Here is a 25,542-nt window from a genome sequence, read left to right on the forward strand (position 1 = left end):
GTGAAGAAATGACGCTCACAGATTACCGAAACCGTGGTGGAATGACGAAATCAGATAACTGCGTGCCACATGTAAGTAAAGTAACTACCAAAGCACAAATGATGAGCAGGAAATTGCATAGAGGAAGGCGAGGTACAAAACTAGTCGAAGAGAGTTGCGGAAGGCAATCTGTGAACGTAAACGGAATTCCTTTAAATAGCTTTGGGAAGAGGCCGACATCAACCCGTTGGAAAGAGCGAATAGAGCGGTAATGGCTACGTTGAAAGCAAGCGAGGCCCTCCAGATAAAGCGCCCAGTTTAGTTGCGAAGAATAGTATTTATTCCCACAGCAAAGCAAATGCACTATTGTGGTCGAAAGAGAACATCCCACAAAGGATATCCCAAGTGTAACAAAGAAAGAGCTTACAATTACCTGCGAAAAGATAGGGGCTAAAAAAGCACCCGGACTGGCCGGAATACCGAACGTGGCTTTAAAGGCGACTATAAAAGGAAGACAGGAATGGTAAACCACATGGAGAGCCAACTTCGTATTGCCCAATTTGTTTGCAGGACAGTATGGGAAAATTGCTGGAGCGCATTATATGCAACAGGCTGTTCCCAATTGTAGAGGTAGCAGAAGGCATGTCTATATAACAATACGACTTTCGAGCCCACCGATCAACGGTGGATGCTGTCAATGCAGTAGTCAATCTATCAGAGAAAACAATTGCAGGTGGGAGGGTGGTACCGAAAAATACTATGCCATCATCACCTTCGACGTGAAGAATGCTCTCAACTCAGCGCAATGGTAGCATCTAATAAGACCCTTAAGCCAGCTGAATGTTCCCTCGTATATTCAGCTAATCATCAGGAATTACTTTGTGGATAGGAAGCTCCTCTATAACACCTACGTAGGCCTAGTTGAATATTTGATAACCGGCGGAGTACCTCAAGAATCAGTGCTGGGCCCACTACTCTGAAGCGTGATGTATGACCATGTGCTGTGCATCAAACTTCCTCGGAAAACTACCTTTATGGGCTATGCAGACGAAATCGCAATTGTGTAGTAGACAAACATCTGGAAGATGTTATCTGGACATGTGAGACATCGGTTAGGCTGATCAAGGTTTGGACGTACAGCTTTGGATTACGGGAAGCCATGGGTCCACTATCACTTGATCCAAATTTTTAACTTGACATGGTGGATACGCAGGTATTTTAATCGTTTTGGATGTGAGTGCGGCAGGGAAAAAAACAATTCTCACCGTAGGAGTAAGCCGATAGGGCTTTAACCCGCCCCACGATTTAATGTCTCTAAATAGTTCCACAAAGAGGGTGAGGAGAGGTGGTTTCAATGGGTTACAGTCCCACACTATGGCTTTCGATGCTTTCCGCCTCTACCAACACAAAAAAGGCAGATAGACAGTGAATCAATTTTAATAAGGTTCTGTTTTACGCAAAACCTTAGAGAAAGAACCTTTGCAATTTGATCCTCCACACGGCTATATTCCGTGATAAAATTTAAAACTATCGTTATTTTCGTTATATGGCCGCCTAGCGTTTTATACCTATCGTAAAACGATGCTGCATGAGGGTTTGCAGCTCCAAACTTCCAGCAAACTTCGTGTCAATAATCGTAATCGTTTCTGAGATAATTGGGCTCAACAGACAGACAGGTAGTCAACAAATTTGACGAGGTGGCTTCCACAGTCATGTCAAAAAGTACAGCTTTCCACAAGTAAGTAGCAAATTTTTGAGGAATTCCGGAACATCTCCTTCTAAGTCAAAAATAGCAGTGAGTGAAACGCGTTTATAAAGCAAACATATCAAAAATCGAAGGCAAATACTTTCTACCGATCACTTACTCAGACTTGTTACTTGAAATAGTTATGAACTTTTTCTATGAAACGTGAGTATCATTCCACTGTCTAGGTGGACTCGCCTATGGCGTGGTTAACCAGAAAGAATAGTACAGAAACTCTTTGAATGAGAGGAGCGGAGCTGGAAATCCTGTCGATGACACTGTTGCCAAACTCTTTCAAAAAACGGGAGAGGAAGGCTCGGCGGAGGGAAAATTCAGCCGCAAAGGAGAAGCGACTACAGGCTTGCCCGTCAGAACCTTCTCCTGTGCCTCTACCAGGAAAAGCGGAAGAAAAGGAAGCTGGTGAAGTGGACGCAACTGGTCTACACAAGAAAGCGAAGGTGAGCGATTGGAGATCCTCGAAACCGAGTGCCTGGGTCCTGATGTCATCATTGTTAAAGAGAATGATTCTGAGACAAGTTAATTTACGGGAACACCATATCTTTGTTTCCCAGAGAGTTTTCAATACATTCGCGATGGCAGGAATGAAGATCAGTATCAACCTAAAACTAATCACGCGTATCGAAATTTTTGGTAATACCAGGATGGCTATCTGCCAACTACTCACTAACTTGTCATTAACCCATTTAGCGGTTGTGCTTCGAATTTCCTATGACGGTTTTGATGAGAATCAAATTATTTACTATTATTTGTGCATAGACTTTAACGGTTCTTAGGAGCTTTTTTCAGTTATATCGCAGAGAAGGGACATATTTGAATGAGGGGTGAAAAGATCCAGAAAGATACGGGGCGTTATGGTTCAGTTTAACTGTTGGTCATTTTTAATATTGATAAAACTTTAATCTTATGAGTTATCGCAAAGTTAGTATACTGTAGCTGAAAATTTGGTGACTATAGTCGTATTCAGTATGTACTTTGTATTACCTTGACTTTCGTACTTCCAAAGTTGCAGGATTTCATATTAGAGGCAAATTAAAGCGATCGTGTTATAAAATATATGAATCGCGAATATTGCAGCACATCATAGAAACTTCTCTATTGATATACCAAACAATTAAAACAAAAAAATGCACTTAATTGCACTCAAGAATAGGCATGTACATAGCATTGCCATGATAAATATATGAAAGAATGTCAATCATAATTTCTGTTTCCGAAAGTATATAATTGACTAATTATTGAATAGGATTTTAGGTTGCCGGGAAATCTTAAAGTTGAACGGTTAGTAGTTAAGTTTATTTGATTATACGAAATTAATAATTTAGAGATATTAATTTTCCGGAATGGGGTCTGGGAAATTATAAGTGGGATGATGATACAACGGTTAGCAAAGCACCATTACTTTTTACATTGGGACTTTCTTTGAAAATTTTATTTTATTATAATTTATGAAACTATGCATCATTATTATTATCTTTACGATTAACGCTTTGCAAGTGATAAGAATATAGCGTTATTTCGTTTAACCTTCATTAAAACGTTGCTAATTTGCTGAACGTGCTTTTTTGGGAACAGCTTTTTTAATTGAGTGTAATCTTTGAAATTGAAATATTGATTTCTAATGCCCAGTTCTCCGACCTCATGATACGGTGATACGGTGCATTTTAATTATCACCCGGATGTTTCAGTACGATTAAATTCCAACTTGGCGAACTGCAATATGTTTTTTTTTCATGAGACATTAAGGAGAAATAGGTTGGTAATTGGCATATTTGCTTTGCACTGCGTATCATGTTTAGCAGAAAAATTAACAGCTTGTTTGGAAATTCTGGACATTTAGGTAGTGTTGGTAAAGCACGCTTGAATTGTGTAAATTTTTCAAGGAGAACTGAAATATCTATTAATATATTCGGGCTTTGATAAGGAGAATTAAGTAGTCTCATACGAGTATTAGGGCACTGAACGAAAAGCAACGTTCAATCGTTAAGTGGAGGTCTCTTTATCGAAGAAAGTTGCGCTGGAAAAACAATCGGAAAGCCTTTTTTCGGCTAGACAAAGTTGAGACCCAAAAAAAAGGACAAAATGACGACCTGGATGACAATGATGACTATTTTCAAGGAAGGACAAGCCGATATCACTTGAAAAGTAAAAGCGGGTTCAGAATTAACGGGAAGAGGTCCGATGTCGGAATTAAATAGATTCAGTGAGAATCTAGCAGACAGAAAAGGTGATGCGAGGGAGGGGGGGCGGGGGCAAGCTGAGGTCAGAGCCTGAAGGCAGGAGTTATTAATAATATCCAATTCACTCCGGGGAACCTCGATTATATTAACTGTGGCTACGTCCAGGCCACAGGAAGATAAATTCACCAAAGTGACTGTAAACAGTAATTCTAGCTGGGTATTGCTGCAGATTACGGGGACATTCTTTGACCGGCCTTTAAAAATCACCTCTAGATCAATTTAATTCAAGCCACATAAGTCTTCTCTTCTCATTATTATTATTATTATTTCCTGTCGATATTATATTCAAGGTCAGCTATGTTGAGCTTCAAGGAAGCCATCTTCGCCTGTTGCTCCTTAGCTCCCATATATGGTACTACCCCGCGGACATTATGGCTAGCAGTAGTTTTGCACTGAATGAATACTTAGCCCCTGCTTTCAACGCTTGAACGATAGCGAAGGGAAGATAGGCCACAGGAGCCGGTTCAGTCCGACTGATTCCATAGGTCGCTTTTAAGTCTTGACCGGCATCTGTAGCCTATGGCAACTTTCAGGATGAAGCAATGGTCTCATCACACATCTTCCTTTGTCTGCCTCTCACATAACTTACCGAATTTTTCGTACCAATACTGTAGGGAGGGACCGACACATTGCATGTGGCAGCAGGTGTTCGGCAGATAGGAAGGTATAACCTTGGGGGTATTCAAAGGAGGGTAATTCGAAGCAGCCCATATTCTGACAAAAGTGACTTTAGACCAATTTTTTTTATAAAAAGTCTAGCCTAAGCTTACTTCTATTAGAAATTAATATATGGTTACAATCTCTGTTTGGGGATTCAGGTGTCCTATGTGCACATCCACTTGATGTCGTACCGGATCAAATGGAGAACAACTTACTCCCAGTCTTTTTGGTCTGGGGACCCTCTTTTTGGGCTTACCACCCAAGGTTCAAAAATTAAAAGAAGACGAAAGTGGCTTATGGTTTCGTACCACGACAGATGCAACTTATCAGACGCTGCCTCACCTCTGGCCCGGGAACAGCATGATCCAAGCGGGTGACCCGCCCACTGTAACCTATTGAGCCGGATTTTATCCACAACCAGACGGTCATGGTATCGCTCTTAGATTTCATCGTTATGTAGACTTCGGAATCATCCATCTTCATGTAGCGGGTCAAAAATTCTTCGGAGGAGTCTTCTCTCGAACGCGGCCAAGGGTTCGCAATTTTTCTTGCCAAGAAGGAATACATGAGGACTGCAAGATCATAGTCTTGTACAGGAAGAGCTTTGACCCAATGGTGAGACGTTTCGAGCGGAACAGTTTTTGTAAGCTGAAATAGGCGCTGTTGGCAGGCAACAACCGTGCGCGGATTTCATCATCGTAGCTGTTATTGGTTGTGAATTTCCACCCTAGATTGGAGAAATTATCAACAATTATGAAGTCTTAATTATTAGCGAATGGTCTATAGGAGCGAGAACATGAGTTTCAGCGAGCTCGTTCTACGGTAGATGAATGTCGTGGATATGGTTCCTTTGTGAGTACTGTGGAATAATGATGATAGACGTCAAAAATGACTTTGATTCGAGTAACTGTTCGTTGTTCTAAGCAGCCGAGTCTCCTTCGTTGTATTCGGTATTATTGGTGGGTTCGTTATGAAAATTTAGAGAATTCCTAAAGCCCAACAAGAAATGTAAACCAGGTTAAAAGCTTTACTCAAGGTTGGGCAGGAAAAAAGAACGCGGGAGCGCTTTTAGTTAGTACGGTAGGAAACCATGCGTTCGAAACCACCATAGAATTGTATTTACTTATGAATGAACACGGCTTGGTGGTCAAAGCCTTCATGTGAACCATCGCGCCATCATCATGAATGAGGAAACTAGTGAGATGGAGGGTATGGTTGGAGGAAAAGTAGCCAGATCAGTGGTAAGCGATATGGGAGATTCTCCTGTGCCGTCCCTGCGCCTTTTTTTTTATTCAATTTCACAGTATTTAGAAAGTTTCTCGAAGCATCGGGAAGGCAGTACGCACAGATACTGGTTCATCTGTATCACTGAGCGTTCTGTTCTCTTGGGTTCTACTATGGTAGAAGAGCGTACCGAGCGGAAGTGTTACCATCGGCTTAGGCAATGCCCTTCAGTACAAGAGATTCCTTCGTTCGCCGGAAATCTTTGTCTGTTCGAGTCCATTCGAAGTATTTTCAATTTCGTCTATGTTGGCTCAAATATCGGACGGGTGGAAAAGTTCATGATATTACAGAGGAAATTACAAGGGATTACATAGCGGGACTTGAGGGTTTCTTGAACGTCGGTATAGAAATAGGCGAATGTTGATACGAAAGGAGATTTAGATGTCCTAGATTTATCCTAGGTTATACAGAAGATTTGAAGTACTATTAGAAAAGCGCTCTGTAGCCTACATAACGACGAAATCTATGAGCGATTCCATGACTGTCAAGTTATTGATAAAATCCGGCTAAACAGGTTACGGTGGGTGGGTCACTTAATCCGTATGGATGAGGATGATCCAGTCCGGAAAGTCTCTAAGGGCAATATCTATGGTAGAAAAAGAAGACGAGGCAGACCCTGCCCGAGATGGTGCGATGGTATAGGTCAGGACGCCAAACAGCTTTTAGGGATATCGAATTGGTGAACCTCGACGCAAAACAGGGATGTCTGGAGTTCCATATTAAGGCAGGCCTAGACCGGATACCGGTTGTTGCGCCTTTGATGCTGATGATTAGAAAAGCGCTGGACACTATGAAATCCGTTGCTCCCAATTCATCGTTTCATTTTAAGTAGAAAAGCTGACCTGTTTATACGCAGACCGAGTTTGATTACTCTCTAAGCAATTCCAAATTACCTGTAGGTAGGTAGGTATCAGTGGCCGCTCCGAGGAGCCCAATTAGCGCTTTGGTGCGCCGTTTTGATGCCACAAACTCCTAAGACCGTGACTATTGTTATGGGAGCAGGGAGGCAGAGTCCAGCCGGCTCGGATCTTCAGAGTCAGCCCGTCGAATCTCGGAAGGAAAACAACTCTCCAACCCTGGAGCTAGAAATCTCCCTGAGGTCCCCAAAGAATGGTTTACCCAGTGTCCGCAGCCTGACTCTAGCCAGAGCTGGGCAATCGCAGAGAAAGTGCATGGGGGTTTCCCTTCCTACCTGTAATCATTGTAGACGTGGATTATTATGGCGTCCATTTGGGAAGAGGTGCAAAACTTACTTAAGTTCCCATCGGTGCAGGAGGCATTGCAGATGTGGATAAATTTTTGGAGAGCCGCTTTATAGTAATGACGCCCCATTAGGAAGAGATGCAAGACTCACTGAAGTTCCCATCGGCGGAGAAGTCCGTCAAAAAAGACGATAATTCGGACAGGTCGTAGATTATCCTTACCGTGAGAATTGAGGGGAAGAAGAAAATACGATTTCATGAAGGATTATAAAGTTCTTAAGTATCTAAAATCGCCCATTATTTGGGGTTTGTGACGATACCAAGTTGAACTTCAAGGAGCGCTTGGACGATGTACGAGATCAGGCAACAAACGCTAGCTCATATCTAGCAAGGGTGATGTCTCATATCGGCCACCAAAATTTAATCGCGGGCTGTGATAACATCCATTCCATCATATGCGATCCTGTCTAGACGGGAGCATTGTGCAACGCTGCGAACTGGAGGAGGGTGATTTCTTGATGCTAGTCAATCGCACTGAAGTGAAGTGTGCTTTTAGGTATTGTGTCATCGCGGGAATAATAAATCTTCTAACGAATGAGGTGCATTATCTCTATCAGAGAAGGGATGCATATCAGTCCGAAGTGACTGTGGGTTACGAAAAAGCGATTAGGAAGGATCACCTGGTCTGAAAAATGGGTTTAGCGGGGACAACGAGAATTGAACTACCACCTGATACACTTCCTTAGGAACTGAGAGGTTATAGGAAGTATTGATATTGTTTCTATTTCGTTTCGGATTAGACGAGTCTCCCGACTATCCCAAATGTGCTGCTGCTCCCGAGGATCCGAGGGATATTATTTCCATTGTCAGAGATTCTTGAATGAAAGAAGGACGCCCGGAGATGCTGAGGCCAGACACAAATAGGAGTGTGGCAAACGCTCTAGTAAGGGTATCGTGTCCTGAAGAGGTGACAGACGCGTGGTGCAAAGCAGAATCCTTTTTGCATACTATTAGGGGGTCCTCCGCGAACATGAACAGAAAAACGTGAGAGGGGGTAAATAGCACACCCTCCTATAGTCACTCCTTTGATGTTGTTTGCATAATTCCTCAGCATTTAGAGTCCATGTTAGGTTACATTTTGTATCAGTCAAAGTTATGATAACCCTGATAGTGAAGAAGAAATATCGATACTTTGCATATAAGACTTCACACACACACTAATAACGGCGTAAAACGTCCACGAGAGTGTTCCTCTTACAACCCTACTTGTATTCAAACGATACGCTGCTAAGCAATGCCAAACAGTGATTTATCGATTGAGTTGGATCAATCCGCCCCAAGCACGAGTATGTTTCTGTTAGGTCCTTACACTATACAAAGTTCTTCAAATGGCTACATATTCTAGATATTTAGCATTCGAGCTGAAAGCCATTTGTATCTATTCAAACACATGCCCATATGATGTGCCAAATGAACTATCACAAGAGTTGTCTCTATTTGTGAATAATTCAAATATTTAATGTCTAACAGAATATTCAGATTAGGGCGGACATTCAAAGAAATTGCGACAAACTTGGCAATATTTCAGAGGATTTAGAAAGTGATTTCTTAAGAAGCGCGCCCGTTGGCAGGAGGGGAGCCCCCAATCAATCAAAGGAAGTGGAAATCGATAGCTGGTCAAAGTATTAAGTCATTAATTTAGGGGATTGATTTATTCGATATTTATTTTAGCCCGAATTGAACAAGCTCAAATAGAAGACGATTTCCATTGAATGATTGAATGTGCTCTTTCAGAAGGATACTTTGGTAAAGCGTAGTAAGAAGCTGTTCGTGAGTTTAATTTTGTTTGGCCCCATTAATTCGAAGGATTTCATCCAAGCGTGTAGTTCGCAATGTGGCAAAAATTCAACACTATGTAATATGCACGAAGAAATAGAACAAACGAATTTAAATTTTAAAACACGAGAAGCTCATCATGAGTAGGAGCTCTTGGCAGATTACCTCACTCAAGGTTAGAATAAAAATTTCTTATTGAAATCTAGCATACTCGTAGCCGCTGAATCCTTGAATATGAAGCGACCGTGACTTTCTGACACGTCAATTATCGTGTAAACTCCAGATCCCAGCTTCTCCCAATGCTACCACATCCATGACCGGAGTTTTCGAGGACAAAGAACCAACTTCCAGGAGAGAAGTAATTTATAGGTGAATTCCATTTGACATTGACCTGGTGAACGAGTCTGAGTTCTATTGACCTAGTTAAAATGGCTGACTTGCCCAGTTCGACTATGCGGAAAGCTACTTCATAAATTTACAAGTACCTTCCCCCTCCAGATGTGTGCAGTATACAAACATTTCTCCACGGTGAATAAATTCCTACATTATGCAAACTGAAGGGAAATTAATTTCAATTTTGTGAATGAATTGCGAATTGAGGTAGGTTGAGGAGGGTTCAGTTGAATTTTGAGAGGGATTTTCAAGGTCGACGGAACAAAAGCTAATTAGGATGATTGAGTTGGCAAGGACAAGAAATACAATTTCTGGGTAATTTGTTGGGTTGGTCGAGGAGCCTTTCAATATAATAGCAAGGAACGGTTTAGTGTTCGGGAAAATTACTCTGAATGTCAAGATTAAGGACTCCGCTAAAATATGGTATTCATATTGAAAGTATTGTTGAAAACAACAATGACACAACAAGTAATTAATCCATACTTCATGCATATAAATATCGTTAATATCCATTTTTATGGGAAAACTTCAATTTCAATGTTTCAACTTCCAACATTAGCAATACGGAACTGGCATCGAAATTTGCATACCCCATGCTAACTTGAGTTCTGAGCTAAAATAAGACATGGCATGTGAACAAATAATTCGACGTCCTTACAAAGGACTTAATAAACGAGTCATATTCATGAACTCTTCCTCTTCCCATTATTAGGTTGTTGAATCCATTTCTTGTCCTTTTCTAGCATGAAATGTTGAGCTTATAACTTCCATCTTTATTCAATCAATAACCAAAAGGGAAGTAGTTTGCACATGAATGATTGTTTATATAACATTTTTTTAATCCTTCCATCGTTGACTCCAGCACTCGAATTAGATACTGTATACAAAAAAGTCTGGACGGCTTTCATCAAGTATCGTCTATTCGAGTGCCTATGTTGATGCAGATATGATGAACCAGATCCCTCAAAATATGTAGTTTGGATTCCATGATATTTACTTTCACTACATTTATGAGGCAGTAAGCAGATTAGGGTAGTTGCTATGTATACCATTTCCAAGTCAAAATAACGCTCTGACAAATGAAATTAATGCTTTTTCAATTGAAATTAACGCTTTAACAAATGAAATTAAATGAAATGAAATTAAAAAATTAAAAGTTATTTTGACAAATGGCAATAACCACCGATAATTTCTAATGAAAATTAGAACAAGGTTTTTTCTAATCTCATTGCTATAAGTGCATCAATGATTTTGCGGTCCTCTTTCTCTCTCGGTGTCAACGGTAATTTTTAAATCATTATATTCGCAGAAACTTAAAAGAAAAACATGTAATTGGAAAGTTGTTGATAATTTGTTTATTGATCTAATCATTAGTAGTTGCCTTACGGGAATAGTATAATTAATAAAAACTTCGTAGGGCAGGCAGCAAGAAGACCTCCTGATAAAATTGTATGAGGACGGAGTGAGTATAAACGAGCAGCAACTCCCGCCAGTATATAATATGAGACAATGATGGTATCGCTCATAGATTTTGTCATTATATAGGCGGCCATCCCCTTGTAGGTAAGATGATTGTCTAATACAGTAAGAGCTTTGATTCTATTGTGACACGTTTCGAGAGGAACGTTTTATGAGCGTCGTAGCTGTTATTGATTGTGATTTTCGACCCTAGATAGAGGAAATAATCAACGATTTCAAAGTTATATTCTCCTATCTTTATGGTTCACATTTGATCATCACCATTTGATGCTCTTGGTTCTTTGCCTTTGGGTTCTGACGTTGCCATCATGTGCCTCGTTTGACCTTTGTTAATGTGCAGTCCAAGATATCGAGCTAATTAGCGCCACTCGATGTGGATGAAGGTAGACTGTACATCTTGGGTTGTTCTTCCTATAACGTTGATATTGTCAGCATAGGCCAGTTGTTGGGTGGACTTGAAGAGGATGGTGCAGCAGCAGCTCGGAACACTTTTCCCTGAGCGAGGTTAAAAAAGTGCATCATAAGGCATTTCCTTGTCTTAGAATTGCCGAGAGTGATCCTGCTGCTTGTATCTGGCCTCGCACATTGGTCAGGGTCTAGTCAGTCTTATCACTTTCGTCGTGATGCCGAATTCTCTCATGGCCGTGTACATCGCGGCTAAGCTATCATAGGCGGCCTTGAAGCTGATGAAAAGATGATGCAACTGATGGCTATTTCCGAACCGGTTGGTATAATTTGTCGTCTCCATATTTAACCAGTGCGGCTGTAATTCCATGCGTTCCTGGCAACTTATCAGCATGAATTGCACGGACTGTTCTTTCTATGCCGGGCGGTGGCAGTATTTGTCCGTCGTCTTCATTTGGCCGGACCTCCAATTTGCCGATATATGCTGATTGCTGAGCAGTCCATCAAAATACTCAACCCATCGCTTCAATATGTCCATTCTGTTGCTGTGTCGGTTTTGAATTTTGAAGTTCAAGGTCGGGGTCAGCAAAAGTGACAATTAATGGGATCGTGACCTGCTGTTAAGGTAGGCAGCTGATCAACTGGAGACAGTACAGGGAGATCGGTTTTTGTTTTTGGAGGAAGGTGCTCGGTTTTGGGTTTTTTTGGTAAAGATACCATTGCTGATAGTTGGAGAGTTGTTCCCGTTGAAAGACAGCCAGAAATTAAAGAATTTGCTCAGGTAAAATATCGACTAATAAAGCAAAATTTTAGTTAAATTACGGCCACTGCAAGTGCCTGAATACTACAAATGGTGTCAAGTGACTTGATCAGGTTTTCACCTGAGCTTAGAGCAAATTAAGTGAAGATCAAGCAAACTATGCATATACATATAGTTGGAACAAGTGGAGTTTGTAGGCTGCACGGAATATGACCGGCTAGGGAAAGATAAAGCTAACTGGCTTCCTGACTACATGTGGCCAAAAATACTATGTAGAGTGTGTTCTGCGCATGCTTTTTATGTATTGGTATGTTGGTGCGCTTGGATAGTTTTCTTCTGAATGCGATTGAAGTATGGTCCTTCTCTTCTGCCTGAAAAATTCAAGCAATGAGTCGGAAAATGAACCTCCTGTATTTAGTCTTTCTGCCGTAGGTAGCCCTGCATTGTCAACTTTCGCTACTTTTATGAAATAGCTCTGCTCTCGTGGTGCTACATCTGCGCTTATTACACACACTTTAATTTCCACTGGGAATCTATCCAGGTGTAATATGATATACATGAACTCAGAAAGGCATTTGAGGATCGGCTGCTTAGAGCATGCCCTCCCTATTAACATTGAGAAAGTTCTCCATTATCATATTCGTACTGATTATTCAGTTGAACAGAACATCATTAGAAGCTAGAAGGGTAGGTCCAAGACAATAATGTCTTATTCGGCTTTATGGCTCTTGTTAAAGAGGAAGAAAGTTGTTTAAATGTTTATAATACCGGAAAATTTCGTCTCATTCAGCCGGGTGTTTTTTTGTGGTGAGATTAACTCTGGTAGCTGATGCGTTGCAAGTCTATCCAGTTAGGGTAAAAAGAAGTAAAATTTGTCGAGGCCTGTCAATCCTGGTAGATGGTGGTTCAACCCTTGTTTGCATTATTTAACTGAATAATCCTTCTTGAGAGTAAAAATAGTGTGATATATCAAACACATTATCCTGAATATGTGAGGTGATTATCAGTGGCATGTTTGGCACTGAATTACTGAAATCTGGAAAAGCTACGCATAAAATGCGTTATATTGGTTAAGCTTCAACGGGATGGCCTGGGAGTCCCGGCCGAATTGTTGGAAGGAGGACGAAAAATGTAAATATTTTCCATAGCATCTAAGCAACAATTTTTCCCACTTCTACTCAACTTCTACATTTATTTTGCAAACTCCACGATTAGCTGTTATTCCAGACGACACCCAAATTAACTTTTGTCAGTGGCTGCAGGCGGAAGTAGACCTAGATATAATAATTCTGTGGCATTAAACTGGTGTTTCTGAAGAGGATGTCCCCTTCTTTGTCCTTGTCATGGACACTTCATCCGGGACATTCAATGCCGATCGGCATATAAACTGCTATATATAGGTGATGTTTTCCTAGCGTCTCACATAAAAGCTCATCGCCAGCAATTTTCCCAAAAGGGGAATGATCATCTCGTGCAACACTTGCTCCGACTGAGTTAGTTAGTTTAGTTAAATGGGGGGAGCCGCAGCTCCGAGCACTCAGGCCATTATTAGGCCCATTGTACTATCCCCGTAAGTTGCCTATTCAATGGCTTCCTGCCTACGGTGTTCGCAGGCTTTAGCGAATCTGAGAACATTCTCAAGAGGCAGAGAGTGTGCAGATTCTTCATTGAAGAAAACCTTGCCAAGGTGTCTTCGTCTGAGATCTGAGGATGCCGGGCAGCTGCATAAAAAGTGCAGGGCAGTTTCCTCCTCCTCCTCACATTGGCTGCACACAGCCGAAACCACTACCCCAATCTTTTCCATATGGTAGTTTAAGGGGCAGTGTCCCGTCAAAAGCCCTACTAGGGTTTTCATGTCCCACTTCTTAAGGGACAACAAAAATGCCGCTCTAGTGGCCCTAGGTTCCTTTACAAGGATTTTCGCTTGCCGGCAAGAGTCCAAATTTCTCCACTCGGTTGCGTGAATCCTTGCAATTTCACCTTTCAGAGTAGACCTGACAGTAGATGGTCGGATTCCAAGAGCTGGTTCTGGGACCACCATTGTGGATCCAGACCCTCGGCGAGCCAGTCTATCAGCCCCCTCATTACCGGCGATGTTAGAGTGCCCCGGCACCCACATTAGGAATGTTTCGTTCAGTCGGCCAAGTTTCAGGAGCACCTGACGACAACTCCACACCAACTGGCTTGATATGTTGTTGCCATCTAGTACTGATAATGCCGCCCGACTGTCGGAACAGATTCGAATGGTGCGACCCCTCCATTTTTGTCGCAGACATTCTTCTGCTGCCAATGAAATGGCATATATCTCCGCCTGGAATATGGTCGTCATTTTTCCGAGGGGTCGGGCCAGTTCTATAATCGGATTCTCTGAGAACACGCCTGCACCCGATCCATCCTCCGTGACTGACCCGTCGGTGAAGATTATTAGGTCTGTAATCTGAAAAGACTCATGGCCACTTGTCGACCATTCTTCTCTTTCGGTGATTACGACAGTGTATGTCTTTTCAAAGACGAATCTGGAAACCATATGATCGGTCGGCATCAGGGCTACCGGATGTTTTTCAAGGAATTTCCATATAGACGCATGCCCGTTGGATTGGCCGCCTTTCCACGCCCCAATGGTATCGAGCCTATATGCGTCGTTTGCTGCTTTCCGTTTCACCTCCAAGTGGATGGGGGGTAAATTTAGGATGGCTTCAAGTGCCGCAGTCGGCGTAGTACTCATTGCTCCAGTAATACTTAGGCAACCAAGTCTCTGAATCTGCGATAGCAGCTTCCTGCTGTTAGCAAAGTTCAGTCTTGGCCACCAGACGATGCATGCATACATCAAAATGGGTTTTATTATGGATGTATACATCCAATATATCCGTTTAGGTGAAAGTCCCCAGGTCTTACCTATCGCATTCCTACAGCACCAGAGCAATCTGCAGGATTTCTGGTATTGTTCCTGGATATGATGCTTCCACGTTAACTTGGAGTCGAAATGTACTCCTAAGTACTTGACTGTTTGTGCCAGCTGGATTTCCGCCCCTGCTAAGGTGGGTAGCGTATAGCTGCCCCACCTGACATTCTTAGTGAACATAACTAGTCCAGTCTTCCTAGCGTTCACCGTGAGTCCATTGCGGAGGCACCAGCTGTGGATTACATGCAGAGTTGCACTCAAGCGGTCACATACTGTGTCCGCAAACTTGCCGTTAATTATTACGGCTAGGTCGTCCGCAAATGCTTGTGCGAAGACTTTTTTGTCCTCCAGGAGCCACAGCAGGGTATCCATCACCAAGAGCCATAACAGTGGAGAGAGAACCCCTCCCTGTGGGCAGCCCCTGAGACATCCTGCTTCAATAGACTTCTGGCCGACCGATATGTGGATTTTTCTCCACTCTAGCATGTGAAGGATCCAACTGATTAGCAGCGGTTCGATTCCATGCTGTCTTGCCGCATCACAAATTGCCGCAAATGAGGCATAATTGAAGGCACCTTCGATGTCCATGAATGCGCCTAAAGCGTATTCTTTATCGGACATCGCCTTTTCAATTTTTGCCGTAAGTTCATGGAGTGCTGTCTCCGTGGATTTGCCTTTCTGGTAGGCGTGTTGCCTATGGTGAAGTGGCCATTTAGGAATGTGTGTATCCCTTATGAACCGATCTACTAATCTTTCTAGTCCTTTTAGCAGAAAGGACGTTAGGCTGATCGGTCGAAAGCTTTTTGCGTCTGTGTAGGTGGGTTTTCCTGGTTTGGGAATGAACAACACCTTCACATCCCGCCATCTAATTGGAATATAAGCGTGTGCTAGGCATGCCCGATATATATTCCGAATGTGTCGACCCAGGGCATCCATTCCTTCTATTACTAGCGCAGGAATGATGCCATCCGGACCTGCAGACTTATATCTGTGGAACGAGTTAAATGCCCATTTCACTCGCTCCAGTGATACTACTTTGCATGCCAGATTCCAATCTCTCGGCTGAGGGCTGTATGCACCTGTTGGCCCCGAGATTAGATTTTGGATGCTGCCTGGGAAGTGTACTTCAAGCAAATGATTTGCCGTTTCTTCGTCGCTTTCTGTGTACTTCCCATTCTGTAAACGTAAGTAACCCAGTTTCTGGCTACGTTCTTTGACCAGAATCCGCTTCAGCTTTGAGGTTGCCTCAATGGAGTTAGTCTCTTCGCAAAAGCGTCTCCAAGATGACCGTTTGGCCGATCTTATGCTCTTCTTTAGAGCCTTCTGTGCCTCTTTATAGCGATTCCAGCTAGTGCTTGATTCGCCCTTCAGAGCACGATTAAGGAGCATCCTTGTCGTTCTCCTCTGTTTTGCCAAATCCGAGTTCCACCATGGTGTTTTACCCTTCTTTGGCATCCTGAGTGGACAGCTTTCTTCGAAAGCTTCTCTCATGCTAGTTGTGATCATCTGGGTTGTCTTCTCAATTCCAGCAATGGATTTGATACGCCTCCCAGTGATCGTGACTCGGGCGTTCAATTCTGTTTGATACATTACCCAATCTGTCTTCCTCGGATTCCGAAATGGAGTGGGTGGAGGTAAATCCATGCCCATAACGAAATCAATGCGTCTGTGATCCGAGAGTGTGACATCGTTTGATACTCTCCACTCTCCGATCAGAGCCGCGATGTCAGGAGATGCCACCGTGATGTCGATGACCTCTCGCCTGACCACGTTGAAGAAAGTGGGTTCATTACCCACATTTAGGATCTGCAAATCGGTTCCTACTAGATACTCCAGTAGTCTCGATCCTCTTGCATTGATGTTCGAACTTCCCCAGCATATGTGGTGAGCGTTGACATCACATCCTGCTATTACCCCCATGCCTCTACTTTTGGCATATTGGATAGCTCTGATGAATGTTCCACTGGGAACGTCTTCTGCGTCGTAGGGGAAGTATGCAGAGCACCATAGTATCTCTTTTTCTCCCTGTTGACTTTTTATGGTTAGCTTAGCCGATGTGGTGTCGCCATCACATAGATCGTTAACCAGGTTAGCCTGGAAGTCTTTGGAGACTACCATGCAGGTGCGGGGTCGATCGCTTCCATTGGCATACAATAGGTCAGCATGTTGGAAGTTTAGGCCCCTGACTGCCCCACCAACAACCCACGGTTCTTGTATGAGGTATATAAATGTCTTGCAGCTATTGATCCGACGACTGATAAGTGCAGTCGCCGCTTTACAATGCTGCAAATTTAATTGGGAGATGTGGCACCTTATCTATGTTTCAGATGTAGATGCCGGGGGCTGCATGTCCCCTTCAATGGTTTTAGGAGCCGACACTTGTAACGTGACGGTCCCCAGCCCATAGTAGAGCCGGCTCCGACTGAAGTTGAATAAAATAGTTTTTGACGGCTGACCCTAATTAAACAGGCGCTATCACTATCAGTATCAGTGACCTAATTGACTGATAGATTTGATCACTTTCTATGTGCAACTAGCCTACTTTGCAATCGACGCATCAATGAACGTCTGAATTTCAAAATCTACCGCAGGTTTGTGCACCCTGTTGTTTTATGGCCAATGGTTCTGAGTTCTGACCGACTACCGCAGATAATGAACAGTGCCCCGCCGTAATGGAGACAAAGATGTTGCGTTGGACCAGTTACATATCACACTATATTTAAATTCGAAATGAGAACTTCCAAGATCGATATGAGATTGGACTCATCATGGCAAAATTGTTCAATAGTATGACCATATAATTTGCGCTGAAGAAAACTCACTAGCTAAGGTTGACTAGAACATAAAAGTGAGTGGGAAGTGACGCAAAAGGGCGACCAAAAGTGCAATAGTTTGATACGCTAGATTTTTGTTCAAGAGCCTCTTCCAAATACGTCAGAATGATTTTGTTGACAATTTAGATGAACTGGCCTCATTTTTAAATGTAATTCATAAGTCACTTTATCGTGTATTATACAAGCCGCTCAAAGGAATCTGAAAATTTTGCGCGTTCCCGTGCTTCTTGTCATCATGAAAGTTTCCATCTACTGGAATCCCTCAGAGTATTACAATTAGCTACAATGGACTTATGAAAATATTTTACAACTAACTGCGAAGCTCCTTAATGTCACTTAATCATTCCACCTTGTTAGGATTTATGTCGCTCACCTTTTCTCAACGCACTTCTACGCGAAGTGACAGCAACTTCCCACGAAGCAAAATCTACATAGTTGCTAATGACATCCAACACAAAAAAGCGTTTATGAGCCTCCCATAATTAATAAAGAAACATTTTAGCGGAAAGGGAAAATATGATTTCTTATGAATTTTCCCCCCTTCATTTGCACACGTGAATACAAAAAAGGACTAAATTTGGCCTGTGAAGTGAATACTTGTAGTAATATTCTTACAAGCATAACAAATCCTTAATCTTTTTCTAGTTGTCGGCTGACTCATTTCAAGGCTTTTCCGACATTTTCCTTTTCTTTTATGCTCAATTTTTTTTCCTTTTCTGTAAGGCTATTCACACGCAACCTTCATGTGACTCGATGCCTTGCAATTAGGCGAGTTTAAAGGGTCAGACTAGTCAAGGCCAAACTTCATAAAAGTTTTATATTTGGCTGCACACTGATTAGTATTGATTCGTCCATTATGATAATGAGCCCCTTCCTTTTAATTTGGGATTATATTTACATGGATTTAGTAATGGTTGTACTCAACTGGACTTAGGGAAAGCAGGCGTGAAGGTGTAAATAATATTGATTAAATATTACAAAAATATGAGTGGAAGACCGCAACAAGTTCATTATCACGGACATTTTATTGGTGCTTTTGGACTATTGTGATTAAGTGCTTCCTGCCGTTCCAAGGTGTTTCCTCAACACGTTTTTATGCCTACTTCCATGAATTATGCTGTATAGAGCTCCAAAACCAGGCAAACTTTTTTAATACCTTTTAAAACAAAGGAGAATTTTTAACGATATAAAATGTTATGAGATCTTTTGTAAGGAAACTGCTTTATCAGCAATAAAGAGTATCCTGATTATGTCGCATAAAAGGAGCTGGAAGATAGGGAAGCCTGAGTCATTTACACGTGGGAATAGTAATTCACATTGCAGATATTTAGATTGTGTTATCTTGAAGCTTTCTGTGACTCCCGGTACTTTCATCGAGAATTCTGAGAACCAATGTTTGCCGTCATATGATAGTCTGCCACACAAGAGGGAACCCTTACGACATGTAGGGCAAATTATGAATAAATTCTTCGATCCTATTTCATAGACAAATTTGATAGTCTTATTTTCCTTAACCATTTGCCCCATTTTCGCGGAGTGGTGGTGGGCTCGTCCAAATTGGGTTCGTAATTTTTCTCGGTCATACGCTTGATGGAGTCCAGAGGTTCAGCCATTGCTGCTTCATTCAGCCTGTTGGCTCCTTTCCCATTTATTTGGATGTTCAGTCCACTTTATGTTGTCGGGTGCTCAGTTGAAAGACTTTCCAATCGTTAGATTCATACTTCGACCTCATCTTTATAAAATATTTCCAATGTCGGTGAGGCAGGAAATTTCCAGCCCACCAATCTGAGCAAATAATAAGATAAACTTTTTCAAGAATTGTCTGACTCTCGTACAGCTACTACTTCTAAACTAAGTAAAAAAAAACCTTAATTAATACTCGAGTTTATAATGTAAATTAGGCATAGATCTTCAAAGATGAATCATCCGAAGATTAGATGACAACATTTTTCTCAGTATTGTATGTTAGCTAGGATAGTTTTAGAGCAGTTAGCCTCGTCTTTGTACATTAAATTATTAACCTATCCCCTTTTTAATTTCCTATATCCCAACCTGACCCCTAAATAAAAAAGATTAGCCAATACATTTATATTTATTTTTTAGATGATAATTTTAATTCTTTTCTTCAACATTTTCAAAATCCATCCAAGTTAAGATCCCCGGGACCCTAAATCCTATTTCAATATTATAAAATTAGTATTTTCCACTGTCAAACAGATCATTGCATCATGCATCATTGCATCATCGTACCATGTACATGCCTCCCGTAGCACGCCACCAATTGCATTTCTACTAACGGATCGGCGTAGGTAATGGAGAAATTATTGTGTAAGTAATTACTGAATGCGTGCTTTATTATTTGCAGTGCATTTTTGTTGGCGGAGGAAACTTAAGGAATTGAAAGTGCATGATTGGGAGTTTTTTGATACGAGGTCTTAATTTTTATTGACAATGAAAGAGGGTGTACACTGTTTACGGAAATTTAACAAATCGAACTATCTTGTTCACCGTAAGAAATTAGAATAAAAGTGTTGAGCGTTGACTGAAGTGAATTCCGGTCAACGAATAAAACAAGAATCAAAAGTATCTGCAATTTGTATGAAATTTGATCCGAATATGACTCGAGCAAGTTTTATTACCTACGTTTTGTTACCGTAAAATAGGATCGAGGGGACCGAATTGAAGAAATTGGAAACTTTGATTTTTTCCACCAGGGCATCTTTGGCTTTCGCTTTTGGTAGTGCCAATATATTTATACCATTCACATATGTAGCTGCCAAACGGGAGGGCTTACATGCAGGGTGTTCATACTAACAAGGATACCATTTTTCAATAGTGCTGAAATCGGTTATATTGACAGATCGGTCAATATGGTTTTTAACAATTTGATAGCATAAGTTTTTTTTTCAATTTTGTTTATAAATTGTATTCAAATATTCCAAATATTCCTTTATGAAAATGGTCGATTCCTGCAAACTACATTTTAAAAATTGGGTGTTTTTTGGTACTACCCAAGTTTGCAATTTTTTTAATTTTACGACCACTCAAGAATTAGACCACAGTTATCCATCAGCGAATTTTATTGAAGGATTAGGTTCTTGCGCCTTATACGGCGGAACGTGCACAGGAATTAAAACCAACAGATAATTAGAATCTCGTAGATTGGCTGATTGGTTTCATTTCAATTAAACCAGCTTAGAAGATCCCGAGTTTAAATAACGATAGTTCGAATCTTTTCTAGTAACTCTGCGCCATCAAGTTTCGATAATGCTTCATTAGAAAGACATTCACGCAAAGCATTGAGTACCCCAGTGATATTCGCTACATTACTTCACGTAGTTACAAGAAGTTGGATGTTATTGTCTTGCTTCACACATCGTAATATAAATAGTTACCCATTTCAAGTTCATCGAAAATAATATACCTCACGGACACAAATGACTCCTTTGCCCGTTGGTTGGAACAATACAATTGTATCCGGTAGCCAGAAGACAACTTTAACACTTTCATCACCTCCACTGACAGTTGCAGGATATATGGTTGCCATTCACCCATTGGTGGGTATAGTGCGTCAACCACATCTACCCTATATCACTAGCGGTTACTTGAAATGGGCTTCAGCTCCCCCAGGCTTTCCGGAGATATCCGCTTTCCTTCTCTTCTGTTGACCGCCAAGCAATCTAGGGCAGACCTACATGTCGGCCATCTCGGGAAAGTTAATTCTACTCTCTTGCCAAATTCAGGGTCATTTGGCCACGGTCTACGTCCTGGCGAGAAAGCAAACAGATGTTATCAGCATAATCGAGGTGTTTAAAAAAAGCTGTCATAGTCCATTGAACTACTCCACCCCCTCCGGACAAGGCAGCATGAAGAACGTCACAGCAAAAACCCACCCTGGTGGACTCCGCTTTTGACTTTACAATGCTTTAAGATTTTACCTCAAAGCAGGACGTGATATTTTGTGCTATCACATGTCGTTCTGCTAATAGCTATTAGTTTTTCTGGAATGTTCTTCTTATGGCAGATAAACTCCCTGCCTACGCTATCGAAAGCCTCCTCGAAATCAATGAAGAACAAGAGCAACGAAGATCTAAACTCCGCGCACTGGTCCAAAATGATACGTAGGGGGTCAATTTGCACAATTCACGATAATCCCGAGCGGAAATCAGCCTGTCCATTGTCGATCAATCTTTCTAGATGTTTTTTGATGCGTTCTAGGATTATTTTGACTATCGTCTTTACGACGGCAGGAAGCCCGCCTATGTACCTCAAACTGTTACATTCAAAATGGGTGCCCATTCCCATTCCTTCGCAATCTTAACGATCATCCCTTGCTTCCGATCTCTGGGAAAAGTATTGGATTTGCAAGATTTCGTACGAGCAGCAGATCTGTAGAAACTGCAGATACACCGATAAATAACTCTACAGGGAGCCCGTCAAGCCCTTCGACCATTTGAGTGCATTGTTGGCCGAAATGATTTCTCTTCTGCTTGCACGAACAGTCCGTATCCGCATATTACGATGACCATTTCATACCCAAGAGGCATAATTTCAAAGGATGTGATACGGTTACCAACCGTAGTGAATTGTTCTTTCCACCTGTTCGTCTTCGGGGATGAGAAGCCGACCCTTAATATCCTTCACAGGATCATCGAAATATTTGCGACCACATGCAAATTCTATCGTGATGCGGTATACACTTCTGAAATTACTGCGTTCTGCAGCATCTGCTCCCTCCCCGACAAATGTAATGGTAAATTCCCTTTTGCCACGGCGCACACTACGCTGAATTTCTGGGGATTTCCCTCGGTATCGGAGTTGGAGTGCGTCACGCCAGCCATCATCTGCAGCGGTCAAGAGGGTCCTCAACCCCTTCCAATCATTAATTCACTTTTATGATTCCGCAGTCAGCCAGAGCTTATGACGTCCTTTTGGGATGTGGCCGATGATCTCCGCAGTATCCAACCAAGAGCATACTCATCGATATTCTTAGGCGGGTTACTCAGTGTATCCGTAATCTGATCAGCAAGATAGCCCTCTTACTGTCGAGCGACAATTGGATCATACAAGCGGTTGTTATTGAACCCTGTGAGAAGTGGAGAACGCAACACGCAGGCGAACAGAAGCAACCATCAGATGGTGATTTTTCCGAGGCTGATGTCAATGCCTCTCTTGTTACATACAGCAATCTACCGTTGAAACAAGGTGGTCAACCTGATTGCTTGTACGATGTCGGTCAGTCGAAACCCAACTGACCTTACGGTATGTTCTGCGCTCGAACTATGTGCCACCAATAACGAGGCGGTGGAAGCTGCAGAAATCCACGAGCTTCAAACTCCCACCATTATCGTTACGATCGCCAAGACCGTGTTTCCCCATCACATGTCCAAGCAAGGTGTTGTCAGATTCCACCTTTGCATTCAGATCACCCATCACGATTGCAACGTCACCTTGAGGAAGTCTCCCCTGAACTGCTTGTAATTACTCGTAGAAAGCATCCTTCCATTTTATTGGAAGTCTTCGTTGGTGCTTGCCACTATACAATTTTGATGCTCCTTAGTCGGGAATCTTTCAGTCAAAAGTCTGTTACCCTGGTCAAGAGACCGCGCCATGCGGTCGTCGTCAGAATCATCTCGGCTTTCCAAAAAACAAAAGCATATTGCCATCAGTTTGGCTAGAAGGGAAGGAGTATTTTCCAAGAGTCCTGCTATCGTGTTTCACCTAGACCCAGAATGTGCAGCCTATATCATTAGAATTCCCACCCGAATTGGTGAAAGCGAGCATTCTGTGGACTCGCGACAGCGTTGTCGAGGAGCGCGCATGCAAGCCAGAAATAAATCACAGTCAGTTTTCGATAGCCAAAGGTCGTGGCCATGAAGTCAGTCCCTACTGGGGTATTGTTGATGTTTCGGTAGCAGTAAAGTTCAAAATTTACAGGTTGCTAGCCCACGTATTTCTACCCCTTTAAGTAGCCTCGTACGATAAATAGGGAGAACTTTGAGTGTATTCTTAGGCCCCAACTTGCAGGGCCGCAGGATGGTGAAGCGCATTATTGACTGATTGCAAGATCTTGTGCATTGAATCGTCCTTTTTATAGTATTTCTTGGTAGTTGAAAAAATTTAACTCTGAACAAACGAAGCGGCCCAAGTTCTTCTATTATTTTAATAGCTTAAAAATTGTGAGATGGCCAGAAAACCAGCCGGGATGACCCAGATCAACCAAGAGGAATGATGTATCCTGAAACCTGAAGAAAAAGGTGAACTTGTTCGGGACGGTCCATCCACCCTCGAGCGCAACTTTACTGAACGAACGTTTGTAATAATCAAATTTTTCCATAAATTTGGGATAGTTGAATTAAAAGCACAGAAAAGCAGCTTGAGGACTTGATCATAACTGCATGCGCATTTGACGCCAACATACATCGTTTGCTAGCAGTAGGAAGCTTCTAACACAGCGAGAGAATCGGTTACCAGATCATTCCTCGAGTGATGAAGACTATGACTTTTCGCGGCATACGCAGTTATTCTAAATCTGCCCGTATTTACTTCGAGATTAAATAGGTGTATCCATGCTATGGTTACCAGACCTATGTTTGTATGTCTCGTGTTAACTCTTTTGTGGGATATAGGACGTCTAAAGAGATACAGTTTTCAATGAAATTGTGCTTTGTGTGTTTCATTATCACCACACTTAATATTATGAAAGTAATAAGCCTACAGAAATAGGACAGCACTACGACAAATATAAACATTCGTGACGAACTTCGGGTAATGAGGACGAGATCCAGATCATCCCATCTGACTTGTATTTTGAAAAATATATTCTGTTGTATTATAATTACAAAAGGAGAATAATCGCTAAAGAAGGCACTCTTCAGAGCCGGGTCAACTAGGAATTATATTTTTGGAAAATTCCGGGTCAACTAGGATCAGGCTCAATAATATTTTTGGAAAATGCGATTAATTACCTTGGAATTGTGGATTGCGGTCCGGTCAGAGGCAGACACCACGTTCATTAACAGATTGATGATAAAATTGGTAGAGACGCTGTTTCGAATTTATTTTGACAAGCAATGTGCAAGTTGATGTTTGACTGAACGAAGCCTTCCAGATATGGTTAAACAGAAGTGAGGTTTTATAATGCTCGGATCAGCGAAGCGAAAATTCTTGCAAAAGATCCCGAAGTCACTGGAGTGTCATTTTTATTGTTCCTTGAGAAAGTGGACTTTAAAAGAAAGATAAGGTCTCTAACAGGAAGGTGGGTCCACTTTTGACAGAGATTTTCGAACACCTGCGAGCGTGGCAGGAAGAATGTTGGCTGAGCAGAATTTTAGGGAAAGTTGCAGTGGGCATATATAATCCCGGAATGCTTGGAATTGCTGCCCCCCCTCCCCCGTTTTCACTCAACGTAACTTAGCTTTGAGGGCTTCTAATACAGTACAGTACCCTGGAGTTGTTTTTGGGGGATCATCTTTTTCCTAATAATCCTTGTAGGGTTGATGGCGATTAGACACCTTATTAGCATAAATACAGATACAGATTTCTTTCAGGTAGGCAGACAAGAGAAAGTCATCATTCGTGGATCAATTTGACCAGCATTTTTGAAAATATATATATATGGAAAACAGGCAAACAAATAAAAAATGTTTACGAAAATTTGACCTAAAACAACACACAATTTTGAATTTCTTCCTTCAATCATAAAGCTTTAAAGTGCAATTGAATAGACTATCCCTTACTGTAATCAATACCACATGACTCATACGTTAGAAAATATGCATTACAACTGGTATGTAAACATTACTC

General features: G+C 41.8%; 1 protein-coding gene across 5 annotated transcripts in view; it reads right to left on the minus strand.

Annotated features, from left to right (window-relative positions):
* LOC119656724 (dual specificity protein phosphatase 13) overlaps positions 1-25,542 on the minus strand; it is a 111,009-nt gene that overhangs the window by 16,807 nt on the left and 68,660 nt on the right. The window lies entirely within an intron of this gene.

This window comes from Hermetia illucens, chromosome 1 (genome assembly GCF_905115235.1).
Source record: "Hermetia illucens chromosome 1, iHerIll2.2.curated.20191125, whole genome shotgun sequence".
NCBI lineage: Eukaryota > Metazoa > Arthropoda > Insecta > Diptera > Stratiomyidae > Hermetia > Hermetia illucens.